Genomic DNA, 22,662 nt, shown 5'->3' with positions numbered 1-22,662 from the left:
TTTGGATTTTCATTTATGCATCTTTTATCCCTAGCCCTTAGGGATTTCACTTCATCTGATATCGTCCTTAGATAGGTTGTGTTCTGCATAGAGAACCTTCCCACGAGGGACAACTTCATTAGTGCACGTCGAACGACCTCTCGATGGCCATGAAATTTGATGACTGTCTTGAACGGTCATCAGTTGCTACCTTCTGCATACTCCCTATTCTAAGGGATTTCCATTGGCGTGTCATAACATCTAGCTCGCACGGATTTCACTAGGATCTAATGGCACTTCAAAATCTGCATAGGTTATCCTTAGGATTATATATGTCGCACGCCTGCATTGCGTTACATAAAAGGAGTTATAATACAAAAATAAAGGAGTCTTTCGCATACGTGTTGCACCCCAAAGTTTGCCCACATATTTTATTTCTAACTGGCTTAGGCTTTGTATTTCATCTGCATACTTCCATTAGGTCATCTAACATATCATGCATCGTTAACCAAATAACATGGCACTGGGATCAAGGATTTCGAAAACTTAGGGCTTCATATTAAGTTTGAGGCATTCATGGCAACTAAAGTTTGATTCTTCTCGTGCTTCCAGCAGTGAATTGGGGGATCAGGGTTTATTTCCCTAGTGTTGACAAAAGTTAAGGTTTCCACCTGTTGTGCTTAGGCATGACAGGGCTTTCAGTTGTAGGTCATTGCAGTAGGGTTTGATCTCGTGGTTATCTTAGACATCTTTCCCTTAACATCTCTAGTTTGATCTTCATCTAAGGATGTCCCACGACTACTCCTATTCTGGTTATTGGTTTCTTAAATAAGGATCGGATGGTGAACTCGGACGCCAAGACTTCTCTGAAATTCATGTATCAAGTTGTTTATTGGTATGATTGTTCACGACAGTTGGTTAAGAGTTTGGCCAAGGTATACTGCATAGGGTATCATCTCTTGAGATTTCAAGAGAGGTTATCTTTCATCAATCAAGAAGGTTCAAGCTACTTTCTTTGGACTTCATTTCAAATGCCTTATTTCAAATGCATTAAGCTTAAAACTCAAATCCTCTCATGGGAGATTACGGTTTTGAATTAAGGGTTAGAAAAAAAAGGCAAAGGTTCGATCACTTGAAAACATTTAAACATGGGGTTTCAGTTAAATTGGTAAAATCATGATTCATTCAAGGAGCCTATGGACAAAAGCATGATACATTGTGAAACAAATGCAAAGACAAAGTACAGACGTGGAATTCCAATTCTAAGTAAAAAAGAAGTTCAATTGAAAAGGGACTTGTGAAAAAACAATCCCTTGTGTCGGTTTGTGCCAACATCCAAGATTTACACATCATCATATAACATTATTCAATTCAAGAAGTCAATACCTACAAGAATAAAGGACCGCAGTTTGAAGGACATTCAATCGTGCAAAAATACAGTTCAAAAATACAAGCCTCATTACACATATCTAAAAGCAAATAGAGGGTTTCTTGGATGTGGCTTTTGACTTTAACTCTCAAGCTTATTCAGATGACAAACTCCTTGCACAACCCTGTAAGATTGGATGGAAAATGGTTAAGCAAGGTGATGATAGGTGGTTGAAGCTGTCTCCTGTTTTGTTACATGGATCGGATCATGTTGGTTACGCCGGTGGACGCATCAAGGCATTAATGATCTCACAAAAACCTGCAACAAAACTGGATTCAGAACAGTGTCAAATTCTCATCCAATGCATAATTGAATTCAGTTCAAAAACAGTTCAGCAAGCTAAGAACCATAACCCACACATTTCAAGCACCAAAAACAGTTCCAAAAAGAACAAAAGTAATCCATACATATTCAGTTACAAACCTTAATCACCACATAGCCAAACCTCTAATCTATTTCTAACAGCTTGTAACAGAAAACCAACTGAATCCTAACAGAATCTCCAAACATCTCTTAACCTCCTAACTAATTTTGCAACTAACATAACTGACTCATAACTCCCTAACCGATTCAGTTACCACCTAACCCAGCCAATTTCAACTAACCTATAACAGAATCTAACAGGGCTTTGCAATAGAAGAAGGAAGAGGCAAAGAACAATTGAAGAAAAGACTGAAGTCTAACGGAGATTAACAGAAATCCAGAGAAAAACTAACCTTCGACCTCTATAAATCAGGATCTCTTCCACCTTTGTTGCGGGGGCACTCTCTCATAATTCACCTTCTCCTCTCCATTCTCTCATTCTTCACTCACCTTCATAATCTTCCATCACCATCATCCTCTGCAACTTCATCCACCATTCTCCACTCTTCACGGTTCATCAACCTCTTCACTCTCTCCTTCAATTTTCTTCCACCTTCCACCACCATAACAAACTCCAACAACTAACTCCGGCAACCATAACTGTTTCGTAACCACCACCGTAACAACCTCTAACCACCACCGTCAACCACCATTTTCACCAATCCCACGATTCTTCATTCATCTCCATTTTCATCTTCTTCTTGAATCCATCTTCATCACCTTCTTCAATCATCACCTTCATCCCTCACCTCAATTTCTTCATCTTCATCACCTTTTCAAAATCGCAGCAATCTTCATCTGTTCAATCTCCATACACAGCTTCATAACCGCAAGAACAACCTTCATACCTCACCTTCACAGCACTTCAATCTCCTATCCAATCTCCAGAAAATCCTTAACAGAATCATCATCACATAGCAACAATAACAATAGCAAATCGTTCAGAAATCAAAAACAAGAAACGTGAAAAAAATTCAACGGAAGAAGAAGAAGAGATTCTTAGGAAAATATATGAAGGAAAAGGTTGTAGCAAGAAAACTGACCGCGAAATCTTCATCGGAGTTCTTCATCAATCGCCGGAATCGGTTTTCATCGCTCAATCCTCACAATCACGAACCTCCACGTAATCGTCACATTCATCACCATCAATATCCAATCAATCTTCAACCGAGAGCCTTCGACAATGCATCGTCATCAACAATTTCGCTTGACTTTCATCATCATTCATCGTCTTTGAAGCTTCTCCGGCTGAATCAAGCATGAATAGTGTGATTTCGAATTAGGGAAGAAGGAGATCAGAATGAGAACGCGAGGGAGGTGCGAGCGGAGAGTTTGTGTCGTTGTTCACAGTGACGGGGGAGTGAGGAGGATCTCCGACCGCCGTTTTATCGCACGTGAAGAGAAGAGAGCTGAGAGGTCACTAACAAGGTAACCCTAATCCCTTTCCTTTTAATTTTTCTTTTTAATTAATTAATTAATTGATATTTGAATATTGAATAAAAATCTGAATAAAAATAAATCTGGATCTCTGGGCCTTGAACGAAAACGCTGATCACACCCCTCTTTGGCCCATGCTGCTTCAATTTTTTGGCTAAACAACTAGAACAAAAACACCATTGGGCCTGTGTTATACCCCAAAATTTGCCCACATATTTTTCAAGAAAACTCCAATCTGAAAATTAAGAGTCTCATATAATCATGGATTTTTATTTCAACAAATATCCTGACATATGAAATACTTAGTTTTTAGAATTTTTCTTATACAGTAATTTGGCTTGCAGTTGAATTTATTCTTACGCAAACGCCAAATACTGTTCATTACTTCACACATGCTATTTATTTATTTACAGATAAATGGTACTGACACAATTGGTACAGAGTTAAATCTTTTTGCAGGCGCAGAATCAGGAAACTCAGACTGTACTGGTAACAAGTAGATTATTATTATCTTTTGTTTCCCACTAATTTTTGTACTATATTCCATTATTTGCAAAAATCTTTTCAAATCTCTTTTTCAAAAATCAAATCTCTCTTTTTCCAACACTATCATACACTTTCTTTCAAATCTTACTTCCACTCAAATTTTCCTTTTGTACGGAATCACATCATTCCCCAACGTCTCTTTCCTTCTTTCTATTCTATAAATACCTCTCATTCTTCCATAAAATCTCACATCAAATTCTAATTCATCTTTCAAATTCCTATCTCATATCTATTTTCTCTTCTTCCCTGACAAGAATGGCAAAATGGATAGAGACACTGTTTCTTACAGTCATCACCATTGCTACGGTGATCATGACTTTCTTCTGCCTGCATAGTCCTGAAGAATGTGGACCTGCAATAGTTGCACTCCCAATCATCTACATGTTATTGTTCATAGCATGGGTCATTAATCGTCATTCTTAAAATTTGCAGTATTTCTTATTTCTTAAATGTACCGTTTATTCGTCGTACTGTTCAATATAGTATGTGATATTTGTACTGTCAGTATTAAATGTTGTACTATTTGTCATAATATTGCTTAATTACTAAGATAATATTTTGTGTGTTTTCTGCCAGTCAAATATTCCTATTTCTGTGCATTAAATGATTTTCAGGGTTATTATCGGTAATTTTGCCCGCATACCGTAAATATTAGTTATTTATTATGTCTGTGTTTTTCTAACAAGTCATGTAAATAAACTTTCATTTTTCACATAAAACAAAAAAACAAAAAAAACAACTAAAAGAAAATTAACTTTGACTGTTGATTTTTCACTCTAACTGCTGCATCAATACCTGAACAGTCAGTTGACAGCCAAACTGCTGGCAGTACAATTCTCAGTGTTTTGTACCATTAATCAAATCAATCTTTCACAATTCAAAATTCCAAGATCTTTGTGTTAGAAGTCTTCTGAATATCACGCGATTAGCAGAGACTCAACACTGCACAAAAATCAGGTACGCTTAACTGTCTCCTACACAAACAGTCCCTAATCAGGGTTTTTCTTGTTTTTTACAGGAGCAACAAGTTTTTGAGAGCTCAAATGGATTTCATACACATCCATATGTCTCAAAGTACCATCATACAAATTTTCAAACTTCAATTCACTCAGACGCACCGTCAGCAGCTCAAACAGTCAACAGACGACCCGTTTGACCAAAAAAGTCAACAGACAGTCAAAAATGAAATTTTTTGTCAAAGTCCATATTTTGTCAAAGGATTCATCATTTGATCATTGGATGATCATAATTCATCAAGGAAAGATCAAAAATCAACAAAACCCTAAGATTCAAAATTAGGGTTTTTGCCTGAAAAGTCAACTCAACTTTGACTGATCATAACTCTCTCATCCTTCATCCAAAAAATTCAAACCAAAGCTTGTTTTGAAGGAAATTCAATTATCTTTCAAATGCCATTGATCCCATGGTCATTGGATTCACCATTTGAAAAATATGACCAAAGACATTACAGGTCATTTTCAAAGTCAACAAAAAGACACTTTTTTCAAAAGGATACACAAGGAGCTTCAAAAATCATTTTGATATGAGACCAAAGACATTGGTTAGAGGACTCTTTTAGGTTTCTAAAAAGTGCAAGATCTCCTTCATATGACAAAAATTGAAGGATTTACACCTTGTTGAAGTTGGCTAAATTTTGGGAAAATGTATGAAACCAACATTGTTCAAAATTGCATTTTTTCCAAATGGGGCCAAGTTTTCAGCATTCAAACATCATTTCCATGTTACTATGGGCCTCCCACGACCAAGACTAAGCCCATACCTTTTTTATCCATTTTTTGCATGATTTTATCTTACTTTAAGATTAAAATTAAAAGGAAAATGCATGGATAAATGGTAGCTTACAATCTAAGCATGACTCACCCAAGGAACCTTCAATTTTCTGCAGAGGATTGGTGCACAAGGCAAGAGCATTGAATGGAGTCAAGACTTGGCCAAAAATTCAAGGTTTTTAATATTTAAAAACCAAGTTTTCAACAAAGGCAACTAGCTGCAAGATAGCTTCAATTCTAAGCACACATAGCTTATAAATAAGCTATCTTAGTTCAGTAACAAAGGGGACACGAGTTCAGAAGCATCCCTAAGCATATAGCATACTTGTAACCACTTGTAATTTTCAAAGAAACTTGAAATTCGAATTTTAAGTTTCAGTCCATTTCAATATAAAATAAACATTCAAACATCATCTCTGAGCTACACTGAATCAATTCCAATCATTTCCAACTCATAAACTTCACTGAATCGAGCTATATAGGCCACGGTTTGTCCAAACTAAAACCAACTTATATCTCATAACACACGCATATTTAACAAGATGTAGATGCATAATTGTGTTTGGTTTGAAGCTCTGGTCGTTTCTGGAGCTTCAATTGGATTTTAATGGATGTTTGTAGCATATACCATTTTAGGGTTTACTTAGCTCAAAATTAGGGTTCTTCATTAGGGCCAAAATTAAAACAAATTAAGGACATGGTTAAACTCAGCGGAACAAGACGAATCCAATGGTACCATCGCGCTTGATTTCTATACTTGTTTGACCCTATTCGTAATTTTGCAGGTTTGAGGTTCATCAACTACAGCGCTTGTTTCATAAAAGCGCTGTAAAAGCCCTTGTCTGAAGGTTGAAGACGATGAGGTGTCTCCACCTCATTGGACAATCAGCGCGCGTACTTTTTTTAAATTCTCTCTGATTCTGTGCCTTGCAGGTCTATCTTCTACCACGTGCCTCAATTTCTGGACCCTCTGATTTCATTTAATGAATCATCCAATGATCCAGATCACGCATGCACACCATGCTCCCTCATAAATTACCACACAGGATCAGTATCCTTTTATTTTCTATTTTATTTTCTATTTTATTTAATTTCTTTGTTAAATTAATTAAAAATAGTTTTAAAAATCCAAAAAATACACAAAAAATATTTTTAGACTTCTAAAATAATATATTATTTTCTGAAATAAAAATATTTTATTTTTCTTCAAAATTTCAATATTTTGCATAATTAATTAGTATATATTTATATATTTGCTTTTAATTATTCTAACCAATCAAAAAATTATAAAAAAAAATTGTTCTTTATATTAAATATTGTTTATATATTATAAACTAATTTTGTACATATTTTGAATAATTTTCTTTTTAAGTTTTAATTATTTGTATAATTATTTACATAATTATGTTTTAATTAACTTAAATCAATTTCAAAAATTCCAAAAAAATTAGTTTTGTTTTGAAATTAATTGACAAATATTTTTGTACATATTTTAAACTTAATTTCTAGGTTTAAATCTTTTTTTATCTTTTTTCTTCATTTTAATTTAATTAATCATGCATTAATTATAATTAAAATAAATCATAAAAAATCCAAAAACATGCCTTTTATTTTTCTTGCAATTTAAAATTCCTAGATAAATGTATAGGATGTCAAATTCATGTAAATAGGCTAGTTTACGTTTCCCGCACAATCAATGTAATAGCGTAGATTTACTTTCCGCACTTTACATTTCCGCACTTTAAATTCCCGCACATATAAACTGCGTGTATGTCAAAGATAAAATTGAACCGTTAGATCACTAACTTCAAAGATAAATATCTGAATCCAATCACAATCACACTTGCACCTCTTCAGGTAATCCTTTTCATTCTTTCAAAATCAAAGTCAAATTCTACTGTTTTGAGTACAAAATCGAACCTTGCTTTTATATCCAGTGAAAGGATAGATTTTTAAAGGAAATAGGATAAAGACCTTACAACTCAGGGTAGACCTCCTAGTTTGCTTGCTCAAATCAAAACAAACAAAATTCTCATACACTGTTGATTTTTCAAAACTTTCAAAAAAAGACAATACTTTGTATACATCCAAACACGGGTTATTACAAAGTTAACGTTCTTTTCAAAACATCTTTCGAAAGATAAACAAGCATTTTGTATACATCCACACACGGATCATTACAAAATTCAATTTACAAAAGTATTTGAAGCCACATATGAGCAATTTCAGAGCAATTGAAAAGTGATCGAAAAACAAGTGAGCTAAGCAAACTTAAGAGCCCATGGATAACCATGGATACAAAGGGTGCTAACACCTTCCCTTTGTATAACCTACCCCCTTACCCAGAATTTCTTAAAGGTCTTTTTTCTGTTTCTTTTATAAACCTTTCCTTAATTGGATAAAATAAAAGGTCGGTGGCGACTCTGTGATATTTTCAAAAAAATGCGAAAGCATTAAGCGACAAAAAAGAGTCAGTTCACGTATCTCTACAGATCAGAGGTATGGCCCGGTATCAAAAAAAATCGGAGGTCCACAACTATTAACAGCAAAAATGATAACCAGGCAAGTATATATAGCAGTCAATAGCAGTGTAATATAACACAGTAGTAGTAATCAAAAGAATTTTGCATTTAATATTAAACCAGTACTGAGTGTTAACAGAAGCAGAAAGTAAAAGTGCAGAAAAATGAAAATCTAAACTAGTGAATAAAAATTGCTAAAACTAGAAATAAAATCTAATAGTCTAATACAGTAACATCTAGCCACGTCTATTGTTGTGCTCATTAGACTGAATGTGTTTGAAAACTTCGTCGAACTGAGCATTTACGGTGTCGATAAAATCGAAGAACTGCATTTGCAAAGTGTGTAGCTCGTTGCGCACATGTTGTACATCTTGTTGTAGCGCAGTGATGGCTTGCTCGTGCGTATTCAGATTAGGCATTCTTTGATTCACCGATGCGGTAGATGTAGCAGGTTGTTGTTGCTCGAGCTCGACATCAGTCATATCAACAGTGTAATCATCAACGGAATTTTCAGAACGAGTTTCAGGCTCATACTCGGATATAGGTTCATCAACAGGAAGAGGTTCATAATCAGGAATGGGTTCATCAACAGGGTTAGGTTCATAGTAACCAGGAGGTGTTTCAGGTTCAGATTCAGATGCAGGCATTTCCTCATCAAAATGTTCATAAGCTTGAGGAGTTTCAGGTGATGGCTCTCTCTCAGGAATCTGACCATAGTAAAGCCAGTTGGTAGGGTTGTGCACACTCGTCCTAGGATTCAGTAAGGTGAACTGATACCAAACTTTGTTATCAATGAGCAATTCAAAACGATCAGGTCCAAGGTTACCGATGATACCTCGATTAAAACAGAAATTGATGTCCATAGAGGTATGGGTACCATAAGGTGTCAATCTAAGCAAAGGCACTCTCATTCCTATGGCGTTAGCAATCATAGTGACAAATCCGCCGATCCTAATGGGTGAAACTTCGTCTTGCGTGATGCGCTCGAAGTTTGTTAGCATGAATGCGATGGCATTGACCGGGCGATTCTGAGAGGTGCAGAACATGATGAATAACTCTTCTCTAGTAACTTCAGTGACATTATCAGGCTTTCCAAAAATATAGTGAGCAAGGATCTTGTGAAAGTAGCGGAAAGCAGGATTGTGGATGTTCTCAGATTGAAATTCATTCTCTTCAGGGTTGTCGTTTCCAGTGATCTTGCCCCAGTATTTTTCCAACTCCCAGTATGGAAGATTTTCTTCAGCTACTTTGGCGTATGCATCAGGTCCATGAGGTAGTTCTAACATTTCAGCAAATTCTCGGATGCAGAAATTAAACTCCATACCAAAGAGTCTAAAGAGAATAACTCCTTTTCTCAGCCCTTGTCCACAGTTTGGAAGATAGGTCAGGGAGCTCAAGAATTCCAGAGTGAGCTTCCGGTAAGTGCTAAACTTGCGGAACAAGTGAGAACCAGTCCAACCAATTTGGTTAAGCAGGTGTAGGATGCTTTCTTCGATACCAAGTTTCACCATAGTTGGTTGGTGAGGATACCAAGTCAACTCCATGTGTCTTTCAGCCAGCTTGTTAAATCTTGCTTCTTGTCCTCTACCACGGAACACAACTTCCATATTATCAACTTCTTGCATCGTAGTTAGTAGTTAAATGAAAAACCTAGAAGTTGGAAATATTAAGATTAAGTTAGAACTAGGCTAGTGTTCATTTTTTTTTTTTAAAATAAAATTAAATAAAACAAGTTATAATAATAATTATAATTATAAAAAGGAAGTATTTTCTCGAATTAAGAAAGCAGCTATAATTATAATAATTATTATAAGATGTATGAAAAATAAGAAAATTAAAATTTAGGATAATTAAAAATAGAATAATTAAATGAAAATTAAAGGTTAAAAATTAAAAATAAAATAAAATAAAAATAAAAAGAATAAATAAATGTGGGTTGTCTCCCACCAAGCGCTTTGTTTAATGTCGTAAGCTCGACGATTTTAAAATAGAAAACTATTTTTTCGAAAGAGCGGGCAGTTCGTCAAGTTTAAAAACTTCGATGTTTTCATCGTATTCGAGATGATGGTAATACTTAAGACGTTGCCCATTTACGACAAAAGGTTTGACGGTTTCTCCTTTGATTTCTATCGCTCCACTCGGAAATATGTTAGTTATTTCGAAAGGGCCAGACCATCTAGATCGTAACTTACCAGGAAATAATTTTAGTCTAGAATTAAATAAAAGTACTTTATCGCCTATGCTAAAATTTTTCCTAGATATACGCTTGTCGTGCCATTTTTTCGTTCGCTCTTTATAGATTTTGGCGTTTTCGTAAGCGTCTTGTCTAAGTTCTTCTAATTCGTTTATGTCTAGAAGTCGTTTCTCACCAGCGGCAGTGTAGTTTAGGTTTAAGTTCTTAATAGCCCAGTAGGCTTTATGTTCTAGCTCTACCGGTAGGTGGCATGATTTTCCATAAACGAGTTTGAATGGGGTAGTTCCTATTGGAGTTTTGAAAGCTGTTCTATAAGCCCATAAAGCTTCATTTAGCTTGGTTGACCAGTCTTTCCTAGATATAGCAACAGTTTTCTCCAATATTTGTTTTATTTCGCGGTTAGATACTTCTACTTGACCGCTTGTTTGTGGATGGTATGGTGTGGCTATTCGATGATTCACTCCATATTTTCGAAGGAGTTTCTCGAGTATTCTTGAAATGAAATGGGAACCTCCATCGCTAATTACCAATCTTGGCACACCGAACCTAGGAAAGATGACGTTTTTGAAAAGTTTGATAACTACTCGTGTATCGTTTGTAGGAGAAGCAATAGCTTCTATCCATTTTGAAGCGTAATCGACGGCTACGAGTATATATTGATTTCCAAACGACAACGGAAACGGTCCCATGAAGTCTATTCCCCAGACGTCAAATATTTCTACTTCTAGAATGCCTTTTTGAGGCATTTCATCGCGTCTTGAAATGTTTCCAGTTCGTTGGCATCTATCACAGCTTAGTACAGCAAAATAAATGTCTTTCCACAGGTTGGGCCAGAAGAGTCCAGATTGAAGGATTTTGGCGCAGGTTCTAGATGTGCTATGGTGTCCTCCACACGGTGCAGAATGGCAGTGTGTTATTATGCTTCTTATTTCTTCTCCGGGTACACAACGCCTAAAGATTCCATCGGGGCCTCTTTTGAACAAGAGTGGGTCGTCCCAATAGTGATGTTTTAGGTCATGGAAGAATTTCTTCTTCTGTTGGTAACTTAGATCAGGAGGAAGCACACCAGCAGCTAGGTAGTTTACGAAATCTGCATACTAAGGTGCGTCAGATCGGGCTAAAGCTATTTCTGCTAATTTGTTGGTTTCAGAGTTTGGACGGTACGGTTCGAATTCATTTGCTTCTAATTGGGCGGTGAGTCTTTCATAAGGGAAATCATCATCAATTGGTACTTGTTCGGGTTTCAGATTTTCCAAACGAGAGAGGTGATCTGCTACGACATTTTCAGTGCCCTTCTTATCTTTAATTTCCAGGTCGAATTCTTGCAGTAACAAGATCCATCTCAAAAGTCTTGGCTTAGCGTCCTTTTTGGTTAGGAGGTACCTAATGGCGGCGTGGTCAGTGTATATGATTATTTTGGCTCCTACCAGGTAAGAACGGAATTTGTCTAATGCAAATACGACAGCTAATAATTCTTTTTCTGTCGTGGCATAATTCATCTGAGCTTCGTCTAGGGTTCTACTCGCATAATATATGACATGTAGTTTCTTATCCTTTCTTTGTCCTAGAACGGCTCCTACAGCATAATCACTTGCGTCACACATTATTTCGAAAGGCTCATTCCAGTCGGGAGGTTGCATAATTGGCGCAGAGATTAATGCTCGTTTAAGCGTTTGAAATGCTTCAGTGCATTTATCGGTGAAAATAAATTCGGCGTCTTTCATAAGTAATTCAGTTAAGGGTTTGGTTATTTTAGAGAAATCCTTAATGAAGCGTCGGTAAAAACCAGCGTGTCCCAGAAAACTTCTTATTTCTCTAACGGTTTTGGGAGGTTGAAGGTTTTCGATAATTTCGATTTTTGCTTTATCAACTTCGATTCCTCTATCGGATACGATGTGTCCAAGTACAATTCCTTGTCGAACCATGAAATGACATTTTTCCCAATTAAGGACTAGGTTTACGCTTACGCATCGTTTAAGCACCATTTCAAGGTTTTCTAAACATGTTTCAAAACTTCCTCCACAGACAGAGAAGTCGTCCATAAAGACCTCCATTATTCCATCTAAGAAGTCGGCAAATATTGCCATCATGCATCTTTGGAAGGTCGCGGGTGCATTGCAGAGTCCAAAAGGCATTCGTCTATAAGCGAATGTACCATAAGGACAGGTGAATGTGGTCTTCTCTTGGTCGTCAGGGTGGATAGGAATTTGGAAAAATCCGGAGTATCCATCCAGATAACAAAAATGCGAGTGTTTAGCTAGGCGTTCGAGCATTTGATCTATGAAAGGCAAAGGGAAATGGTCTTTTCGAGTAGCTTTGTTTAGCTTCCTATAGTCAATGCACATTCTCCATCCAGTTTGGGTACGTTGTGCTACAGATTCTCCTTTTGCATTAGTGATTACAGTGACTCCTCCTTTCTTTGGTACGACGTGAACAGGGCTAACCCATTTACTATCGGATATAGGATATATTATTCCAGCTTCTAGCATTTTTTGGATTTCCTTTTTAACCACATCGCTCATAATAGGATTTATTCGCCTTTGATGTTCCCTAGAGGTTTTACTATCGTCTTCGAGCATAATGCGGTGCATACACAGAGAAGGGCTTATACCTTTCAGATCTGATATGTTATATCCTAAAGCGGTAGGGTATTTTCTTAGGACATTAAGTAATTTTTCAGTCTCGGTTCGTCCTAAGTTGGCGTTCACTATAACTGGTCGGTTTAGTTCTTCGTCTAGAAATTCGTATCTAAGATCGGTAGGAAGTGTCTTCAGTTCTATAGCAGGTTTCTTAGGTCCAGGTATAGGATCGGGAGTTAAGGCTAAGCATTCACTCAGGTGGTTATCTTGATATTCCTCACGCCAGTTGTCGTCTTCAAGAATTGGCGGCATAGGAATTCTTAGGATTTCGGTTTCCTTATTTGGTTCGGATTTTATTTCTTTGACACACTCGTCGATTATGTCAGCAGAACAGCATGTGTCAATTATAGGAGGTGCTTTTAGGAATTGGGAAAGTATAAATTCTATTTTCTCTTCTCCTACTTCGAAAGTAAGCTTTCCTCGCTTTACATCTATAATTGCACCAGCGGTTGCTAAAAATGGTCTTCCTAATATGATCGGGATGTTAGAATCTTCTTGTATATCCATAATGATGAAGTCAGTTGGGATGTAGAATTGACCTACACGAACAGGGATATTCTCTAACATTCCTACAGGGTACTTAACTGAACGGTCAGCTAGTTGAAGAGACATTCTCGTTGCTTTAAGCTCACCTAGATTGAGTTTCTTACAGGTCGAAAGAGGCATCAAACTAACACTAGCTCCTAAGTCGCACAAGGCTTTCTCTATGATGGTTTTTCCTATTACGCAGGGTATAGAGAAACTACCAGGGTCTTTCAGTTTTGGAGGCATGTTATTTTGGATGATAGTGCTACATTCAGCGGTAAGCGTTATAGTTTCGTTATCCTCGAGTTTCTTTTTGTTCGATAAGATTTCTTTTAAGAACTTAGCGTACGAAGGCATCTCAGTTATGGCTTCTGTGAACGGTATGGTTATGTTTAATTGCTTCAGAAGTTCTACAAATCTTTTAAATTGCGCTTCGGTTTTTGATTTAGCTAATCTCTGAGGGTAAGGAATTGGTGGCTTATAAGGTGGTGGTGGAACATAAGGTTTCTCTTTTTCGGGTTCCACTTCGTTATTGTTCTCATCAGTCTTAGCAGTTTGTTCGTCAGTTGTTTTCTTTTGGGTTTCCTTTGGCTCTTGTTGTAACATGGGTACGTTTTGAGTTCTAGGATCTATGGGTCCATCGTAATTCGTTCCACTTCGTAGTGTTATCGCGTTCGCATGTCCTTTAGGATTGGGTTGAGGTTGAGCAGGAAATGTGCCAGCAGGGGCAGCAGTAGGTGCTTGTTGTTGAGCTACTTGTGAGATTTGAGTTTCTAACATTTTGTTATGCGTAGCTAAAGCATCTACTTTGTTCGATAGTTGTTTTAGTTGCTCGCTATTGTGGATGTTTTGATTCAGGAAGTCCTTATTGGTTTGTTGTTGGGAAGCTATGAAGTTCTCCATCATGATTTCTAGATTTGACTTCCTAGGGGTGTTTTGAGCAGCTACAGGCGCTTTTTGGTAGCCAGGTGGTACAGCAGGTGCTTGTCCAGGCGCGTACAACGCATTGTTGTTCTTATAAGAAAAGTTCGGGTGGTTTTTCCATCCAGGGTTGTACGTGTTAGAATAAGGGTTTCCTTGAGCGTAATTTACTTGATCAGATGGGACTCCAGTCAAGAGTTGGCATTCAGCAACTACATGTCCAGTCAATCCACAAATCTCGCAGTTAGGTGTTACAGCGGCAGCGGTGGCTGAAGGAGTGATGGTTAAGTTCTCGATCTTTTGAGTTAAAGCGTCTACTTTAGCGTTAACGCGGTCTATACCACTTATTTCGTACATTCCTCCTTTGGTTTGGGCTTTCTCTAGAGCGGCTCGTTCTCCACCCCATTGGTAATGGTTTTGTGCCATGTTCTCTATGAGTTTGTATGCTTCATCATGGGGTTTGTCCATTAATGCTCCGCCAGCAGCGGCATCTATAGTCATTTTAGTGTTATATAAGAGACCACCATAGAAAGTATGGATGATCAGCCATGGTTCGAGTCCATGATGAGGGCATATTCTAAACATGTCCTTGTAACGTTCCCAAGCTTCGAAGAGTGATTCGTTATCTTTCTTGGTAAATCCGTTGATTTGACCTCTAAGCATAGCAGTTTTGCTAGGCGGAAAGTATCTCGCTAAGAATACTCTTTTCAATTCGTCCCACGTAGTTATGGAATTGGAAGGCAGGGATTGAAGCCACGCTCTCGCTCTATCTCTCAAAGAGAAAGGGAAAAGGCGTAATCGAATAGCTTCGGAACTAACGTTGTTGGCTTTGATGGTGTCGGCGTATTGCACGAACACAGATAAATGGAGATTGGGGTCGTCTACAGGGCTTCCAGAGAATTGATTCTGTTGAACAGCTTGGACCAACGAAGGTTTGAGTTCGAAATTGTTTGCCTCAATCGCAGGTGGTGCGATACTTGAATGCGGTTCAGCGCGCGAAGGAGCGGCATAGTCTCTAAGAGGACGAATAGCAGCCATCTCTAACTTCGGGATGATTTGATTAATTTGATCAGTAAAAATCAATTCCTGATTAATCGGAATTTCTGCTACTTCGGGAAGATTGCGAGCTCGTCATTTGACGTTAATGAAACGTTCGATCTCGTTAATTCGTTGTATTAAATCTCCTCCTTGTGAACGAGTATTTGGCATACAATCGTTCAGAAAGAAAGGGAAGAATTGTCCTAGTCTCTACGGTGTAACAGTGAGTTACGATATCGACTTAAATAGTCCCCGGCAACGGCGCCAAAAACTTGATCGCGACTTTACGTGTCTATAAATCTGATAACTGCAAGTGCACAGTCGTGTCGTGTAGTTTTAAAAGATATCGAATCCACAGGGACTATGAATCGATCTACCGTTATCTAAGGTTACTATGTAAAGCTAGGAGTACTAAAATTTCGATTGTTCCTAAGGGAAAGTGATTGTGAGAAAATAAAGAATAATAATAAAAGACAGGTATCAGTACGTATTTCGTTTAACTAAAGGTAATCCGAAGGTCCATTGGCTTTTGCATAATTAAATTAAAAAATCTTTACTAATTCCATTGATTAAAAATCCTCGTCTCAAACTTTCGCTCTGTTGATTCAGACTACTATCCTAATCCTAATGTACGCTTTCGCCATCCCATTAGATTTTAGAAGAGCTTTTTGGAAACAATGTAATTAATAAAATGCCTATTTTACGAGGTTGTTATCTATTTAAATCTTCTAATCTCAAACTTTCGCTCTGTTGACTCGGAGCAAGCTAATAACCCTAACGTACGCTTTCGCCATCCCGCTCGAGTGTAAAAACAATTTTTGAAAATAAATAAGTTCCAATCAGTTTTAATACGCTTTCGCCATCCTTAAAACTAATGTCCTATGTCTACTATCTGGTTAAAGATCTCAAACTTTCGCTCTATTGATTTTAACCTTTGACCGTCCTAACCCCTCAAACTTTCGCTCTATTGGTTTTAAGACTTACTAATTAAATTAGACATATAAACCAAAAATAAGTGATAATTAATAGAACATAATTAAGCCAATTTATTTCGGATCCCTACGGTTAACTTACTCTACATACTGACACCTTTAGTAATTTAGCCAGACATATTAATACGATTAAACATGCATAAATCGGTTCGGTTCATAATAATAAGCATATTAAATGGCATATAATATATCATGCAAACAAATATAAATAAGGCGGTAAATAAAAACCTGAATTAAATAAATGGTAACTGGATCTTCAAGTACTGAACTTCCACCAACCTGTACAAGGAAATAAAAACAAGGAAATAAAACGATAAAGCTAACGTAAGGCTAGATCTATAAAAAGTTCACAACAATTTCCAGTGTAGAAATCGTTGTGAGAAAATAGAAGGTTGAATAAAAGCAGAATAAAGAAAAGCAGTTCGCGGTACAATTTCGGCAGCACTTCGTTGGCAGAAAATCGGACAGATTGAAGTGAAGTGGCTGGTCCTATTTATAGGAGAGGCTTTGCAGTTGCTTTGCGTGAAAAGAGGAGATTCTGTAGACTGGCTTGGAGACGTGCGTCTCCGGTTCTTCAGGGAGACTGGGTGCGTGACTTGAGACGTGCGTCTCAAGTGGAGAATCTTCAGGGAAATGGAGACGTGCGTCTCCCTTTTGCTGATGTGGCATAGGGACGTTGGAGACGTGCGTCTCCTCTTACTTGTGTGCATTGGGCCTTATTTGCACTCCCTTTTTACTTTAGCACCTATTCTTCGTCTTTTAGGCATAGATATGGGTCGTTTTAGCTCCATTTCTTCTCTTTTTCGCAATTAGTCATAATAAGAGTATAAAACCTGAAACAAAGCAAAAACTCGCGTAATATCATAATAAATTAACATAATAAACGGAAAATGCGATAAATATCTATGGATTTTAAGCTAAATATACGATATAAAATCGTGTTATCAATTTGAGGATTTTATCTTGAAGATATGGGCTTTGACAAAAAACTGCTTTTGGTTGACTTTTAAAGAGGACCTATAATCTTTTGGACCATATCTCTTAAATGAAGCATTTTTGGCCTTGACTTTAGAGAGACAAAGTTGTAGATAATTCATTTTCCTTCAAAATAGGCTTTGGTTGGGAATTTTCTGATGTTTCATGTGAAAGTTATGGCTGGTCAAAGTTCAGTTGACCTTTAGGTCAAAAACCCTAATTTAGAAACTTTGAGTTTTGTTGATTTTTGAACTTTCCTTGATGAATCATGATCAACCCTTGATCAAATGATGAATGTTACTTCAAAATAAAGATGTTAACCAAAAATCAGGACTTTTGACTGTAATTTGACCACAGTTGACTTTTAGGACAAACTAGTCGACTATTGACTTTTTGAGCAGTTGATTGGGCAATTTTGGGAATCAGAGCTTGAAACTTGATGTGAGGATTCTTTGAGGCATATGAGAGGCCATGGGATCCATTTGAGGTCTCAGAACTTGATTTGAGCTTGAGAGAAGCAAAACCCTAGTTTAGGAGCCTTTGATTAGGAGAGCGTGTACTTAGTTAAGTCTTGAGCTTTTGATACTTGGATGAGTTTTGTATGAAAATATGATGGGAAAATTTTGGGGTATGATAGCTGCCCCTGTTTAATCTTCTTAGACCTAAGGATGTAGATTGGCTTGTTTGCCTGTTGTAATCCGAAGGTGGAAGAGGATTGAACACTAGAATACCAAGAAATTTGCCCTTGCTGATGGAGGGACCTTTTCAGGGATGGGCTTAAAGATGACATCTTATCTTGATAATATGAAAGTCAGAGTGAGTCGTACATTAGACTATATCCGAGCTTGAAGTATTGGGAAGTGTTTGTTGGAGATGGGCTTATAGATGCCATCCAGTGGATTTGATAAGATGTTGTCAGAATGAATCTCTGTCTGGATTGTATCTGATAGGTATACTGAAAGGTGTCAGGATGAGCCATACACTAGGCCATGTACATATTGAAGAATATTAGAATGAGCCGTTCATTAGGATATATTAGAGAGTACCATTCATTAGACTGTATTAGAATGAGCCATCCATTAGGTTGTATCAGAGGGAGCCATACATTAGGCTATAACAAAGTGAGCCCTCCATCAGGCTATGTCAGAGAGTGAGTCATCCATTAGGCTATAACAAAATGAGCCATCCATTAGGCTATCTCGTAAGAGACCATACATTAGGCGAGCCATACATTAGGCTATATTGGAAGATATCGTACATTAGGAGAGTCATACATTAGGCTGTATTGGGAGATACCGTACATTAGGCGAGCCATACATTAGGCTATATTAGAGGAGGCCGTACATTAGGCGAGCCATACATTAGGCTATATTGGAAGATACCGTACATTAGGCGAGCCATACATTAGGCTATATTGGAAGATACCATACATTAGGCGAGCCATACATTAGGCTATATTAGAGGAGGCCGTACATTAGGCGAACCATACATTATGTTAATAGAAGACACCATATGATCAGTGCATTTTGATGCACGTTCTTCCATGTTTGTACTCAAGCATTTCTTCGGTTTGTTTTATTTATTTTTATGTTTTAATATGTTTTTATATTTTATTTTATTTTTGCACTTATTTGTTTTTCGTATTAATTTTTCAGCATTAGCAATCTGCATGGAAACGATCATAACTAGAGTTCCAAGAGTCCGATTGAGGCGTTCTAATAATCGCCGGAAAGCTAAGAGATAGAGCTACGACTTTCATGTTGGAGTCAAAGTCAGAATCGGAATGTAACAGGGCCATAAAATTCGTTGAAGTTGCAGCACTAGTTTTATTTAAGTTTCGAGTCATTAGTTTTGGTCCTGGGTCGTATGTTTGACCCAGTGGGATTGTAAAAACGGGTTGTATTATTTTCCCATAGGGAGCAGCCAAGTTACTATTCACTTGGTACTATTTACAATTTTTATTTTTCTTACGCTTGAAAGAACCGTAATGGAGAACTAATTCCTCGGAGCTGATCTACTGTATTCAGGTTCCAATCTTTGAGATTATTATAATGTTCAATTGAATTTTGATTTCCTTTCAAGTTCTTCCTATAAATCGTTTGCTTAATTCGTATACAATCGTTTGCTTAATTCGATTGTTATTATAGGATAGAGATTGTTAAATTCGATCTATTGTTTCCTTAATTTATAATCGCTTTTTAACTTTGCTTTGTTAATTTGCGTAATCTCTAACCGAATGCTTAATTCGGCAAATAGGAATATAATTGAAACAATATCTTTCGCGCTTGTTTGATTGGTGTTGTAATTAAATGGGATTAAGAATCCGTTAGGGAATTGAACATATAGTAATCGATGATGAGTGTAGCAACCTGCCCTAAAAATATAAATTTTAGAGTCGCCACCTATTCTACCAGGGCGAATAGGAAACCCTACGTAGTTAAGAGAATCTGGGTAAGTTATTATATTCGGGTCAAGGGAAGGTGTTAGGCACCCTTAACCCTTTCCTAAGGTTTTGAGTTTAAGACAAAGGTTTGTGAATAAAAATGTTAAGGTTTATAGCTAAGGAAATGAATAGGGCGAAATGTGAGATTTGAACGAATTGAGGTTTTGGGGAAGGGGATTCGCCTTGTTGCCAAGTGCCCGCGTACCTCCTTATGGAGGATCAGAGTCTACGTAGTTCGGGGCAGGGTTGTACTCCTTAGATTTAGTATGAGGTTGTTTGAAGGTTCCTTTGAATTACCTTATCGTAGTTTTGAAATTTGTGGTTTGCAAGGTATTTTGAATTACCTTATCGTAGTGATGAAAATTCGTAGTTTGAAGATGAAAGAGTGTTTTAAGATTTGGCGTACAACCCTGATTTTGATTTGTTCTATTAATCGCAATGATCAATAGGTTTGATCACCATAATTAACAGGTTAATAAGAATTACTAACAATTCTAATTGATAGATTCGATTATCACTATTTAGCAAATAAATGTATTTTAAAATTAAATTATTAATTTATCGTTACTCCTCATAATCAATAGATTTGATTAAAAATAGTAACGAATTGATAAAAAGAAAAAATGCTAATCATCGTAACCAATAGAATGGTTAAAACCTTTTAGCAAAATAAACCCTATTTGAATTTAATTAATTAAATAATTAGATAATCGATTATTACCCATCGCGATCAATAAATTTAATCGAAACGAATAATAAATTAAATTTTAAGATTGTTTGGCTAAAGAACCTGAGTCGGTTAGGAAATCCTAATCCTAATACGTGGGCCAATGGCCAGTGGGATTGGGCAAACCCTAACACCTTGACAAACTTCTCTAGGGTTTTTGTAATTTTTATCAGTTAAGATTGATTAAATAAATAAAATCGAAATAATCGGGAAATAATCCTAAACCCTAGTTATTAGCCTAATCCTAATTTTATCATTCAAACCCTAATTAAATAAATCAATTAAATTAACCATAACTAATTAACATTTAATCTAAATAATAAAATAAAAATAAAATAAAAATAAAAAAAAACCTGGCACCAATCCTGTACGTTGAGGCCTTGAGGTTCCATGGTAGGCTGCAGGTCCTTGGCCTCTTGATCATGCGCTGGTGAACATCTGATGGTGCTGAGCGAGGGTGCACCCTAAGCATGCACGCAAATAATTGTTGAACCTGTGAGAAGAGAAAAAAAGAAAAAAAAGATATGCCCAACCCAGGAATCGAACCCTGGTTCTTGGGATCACACACCACATGCTTTACCAATTGAACTCTTTTCGCTCGCTATTTAATGTATGATCCACGAAAGATAAATATAAAAATAAATTCCATTGGTGGAAAGTCAAATAGACCAACGTGTGGGCCCTAGTGACCCTTTGAATCACCAATCATATGCAGAGAGAGAACCTGAGAGAGTTGACCGGCCAATCGGAAGCTTGTGCGTGTGACTTATAGATCCCAGAATTCCAAACGACCCAATCGCACGCATCTGTCCTGCCACGTCACCTGCAGACTGGTCAGCGCCACCACGAGTGGCTGAAACCACCATCTTCTCCGATGGTGTGTTTTTGCAGCCCGCGAAACACCAAAAATAAAAGCACCAAAAGACCCTACCCCCCCTAATTCGAGGGCTGTGAGTTTATTGGTGGTGTCAGTTTTTCCTGAAATTTATTGGTGGTGTCAGTTTTTCCTGAAAGTGCCCGAAAGGTTGAATACGAAGAGGGTAACAAATCCACAGCCAACAATGGTGGAACGGGGTTGTTGCGTGAACCTTGCGATTTAACCGGCCAGAAACGATCTAAATACTTATACAAGCATGAGCAATCGTTCATATGTCACGGGATGCGTTTAAATCAAGAGTTTGAAAGCCTTAGAACCTTACCAACCGGTGCAATCGTAAGGGAGAGTTTTCAAGATGATTGGATGCGTCTCCTAGTTGGGTAATACTCCTTAACACCTCAGGAACATGCCTGGATCCATGAAATTGACTGAAAACGCCCGGAAATATCTCTTTGAGTTTGCCCTAGATCCTTGAATTTTATGGTGGCTTGGTTAGGGTTCTTTGACTCAATTTTTCGCCCCCCCCCCTGGCGGTTGCCAATATGGTCTGTATATATATATATATATATATATATATATATATATATATATATATATATATATATATATATATGAATGATTTAGGTTAAAATATGAGAGAAGGAATCAAGCTTTGAATGAGAAATATGATTTGATTTTCTTGAACCAAAAGCTTCTATTTTGGTTCCATATATTTTCCAACCTTTTCCTATATATTTCTTACTTAAAGATCAATTTGGATTGATTGAATATTTGAAATATCAATCATGGGATTCTTTGCCTTTAAATCATGATTTATTTATTTTAATTTGAAATTTAAATGAATAATCTCAAAATAAAAATAAAAATCACAAAATATAGGTGAATAGATTTATGGGCCTCCTATGGGCTAAAAATCACGTGGATCCTTCAATGTTATAGGCCTATTATCAAAAAGTTTGATTTTGCTCATTTAGAGTTTCATACACTTTCCAAAATTTCTCCAACTTTTGTCAAGCATAACTCTTTCTATTTTTATCACATGGAGATGATCTAGGACTTTTTGGAAAGCTCAAAGAGTCCTCTAAACACTCCTTTTGGTTTCATCTCCATTGAAGGTTCCATGCTCATGTTATAGGCTTTTGAAAAAGATGACCTTTTAATGACCTTTTTGGAGGACCTGTAATGTATTGGACCATATCTCTTGAATGAAGCATTTTTGGCCTTATCATGTGAGATACAAAATTGTAGAGAACGCAATTTCCTTC

At 36.9% G+C, this 22,662-nt stretch overlaps 1 non-coding gene across 1 annotated transcript; it reads left to right on the top strand.

Moving 5' to 3' along the window:
• Positions 1 to 14,901: 14,901 nt before the first annotated feature.
• Positions 14,902 to 15,008, top strand: LOC131615346 (small nucleolar RNA R71). Its single transcript, XR_009287766.1, has one exon. It is a non-coding gene; the product is annotated as a small nucleolar RNA R71 (small nucleolar RNA).
• Positions 15,009 to 22,662: the final 7,654 nt, after the last annotated feature.

This window comes from Vicia villosa, linkage group LG6 (assembly GCF_029867415.1).
Source record: "Vicia villosa cultivar HV-30 ecotype Madison, WI linkage group LG6, Vvil1.0, whole genome shotgun sequence".
Taxonomy (NCBI): domain Eukaryota; kingdom Viridiplantae; phylum Streptophyta; class Magnoliopsida; order Fabales; family Fabaceae; genus Vicia; species Vicia villosa.
This window is presented reverse-complemented; position numbering and strand designations above follow the sequence as displayed.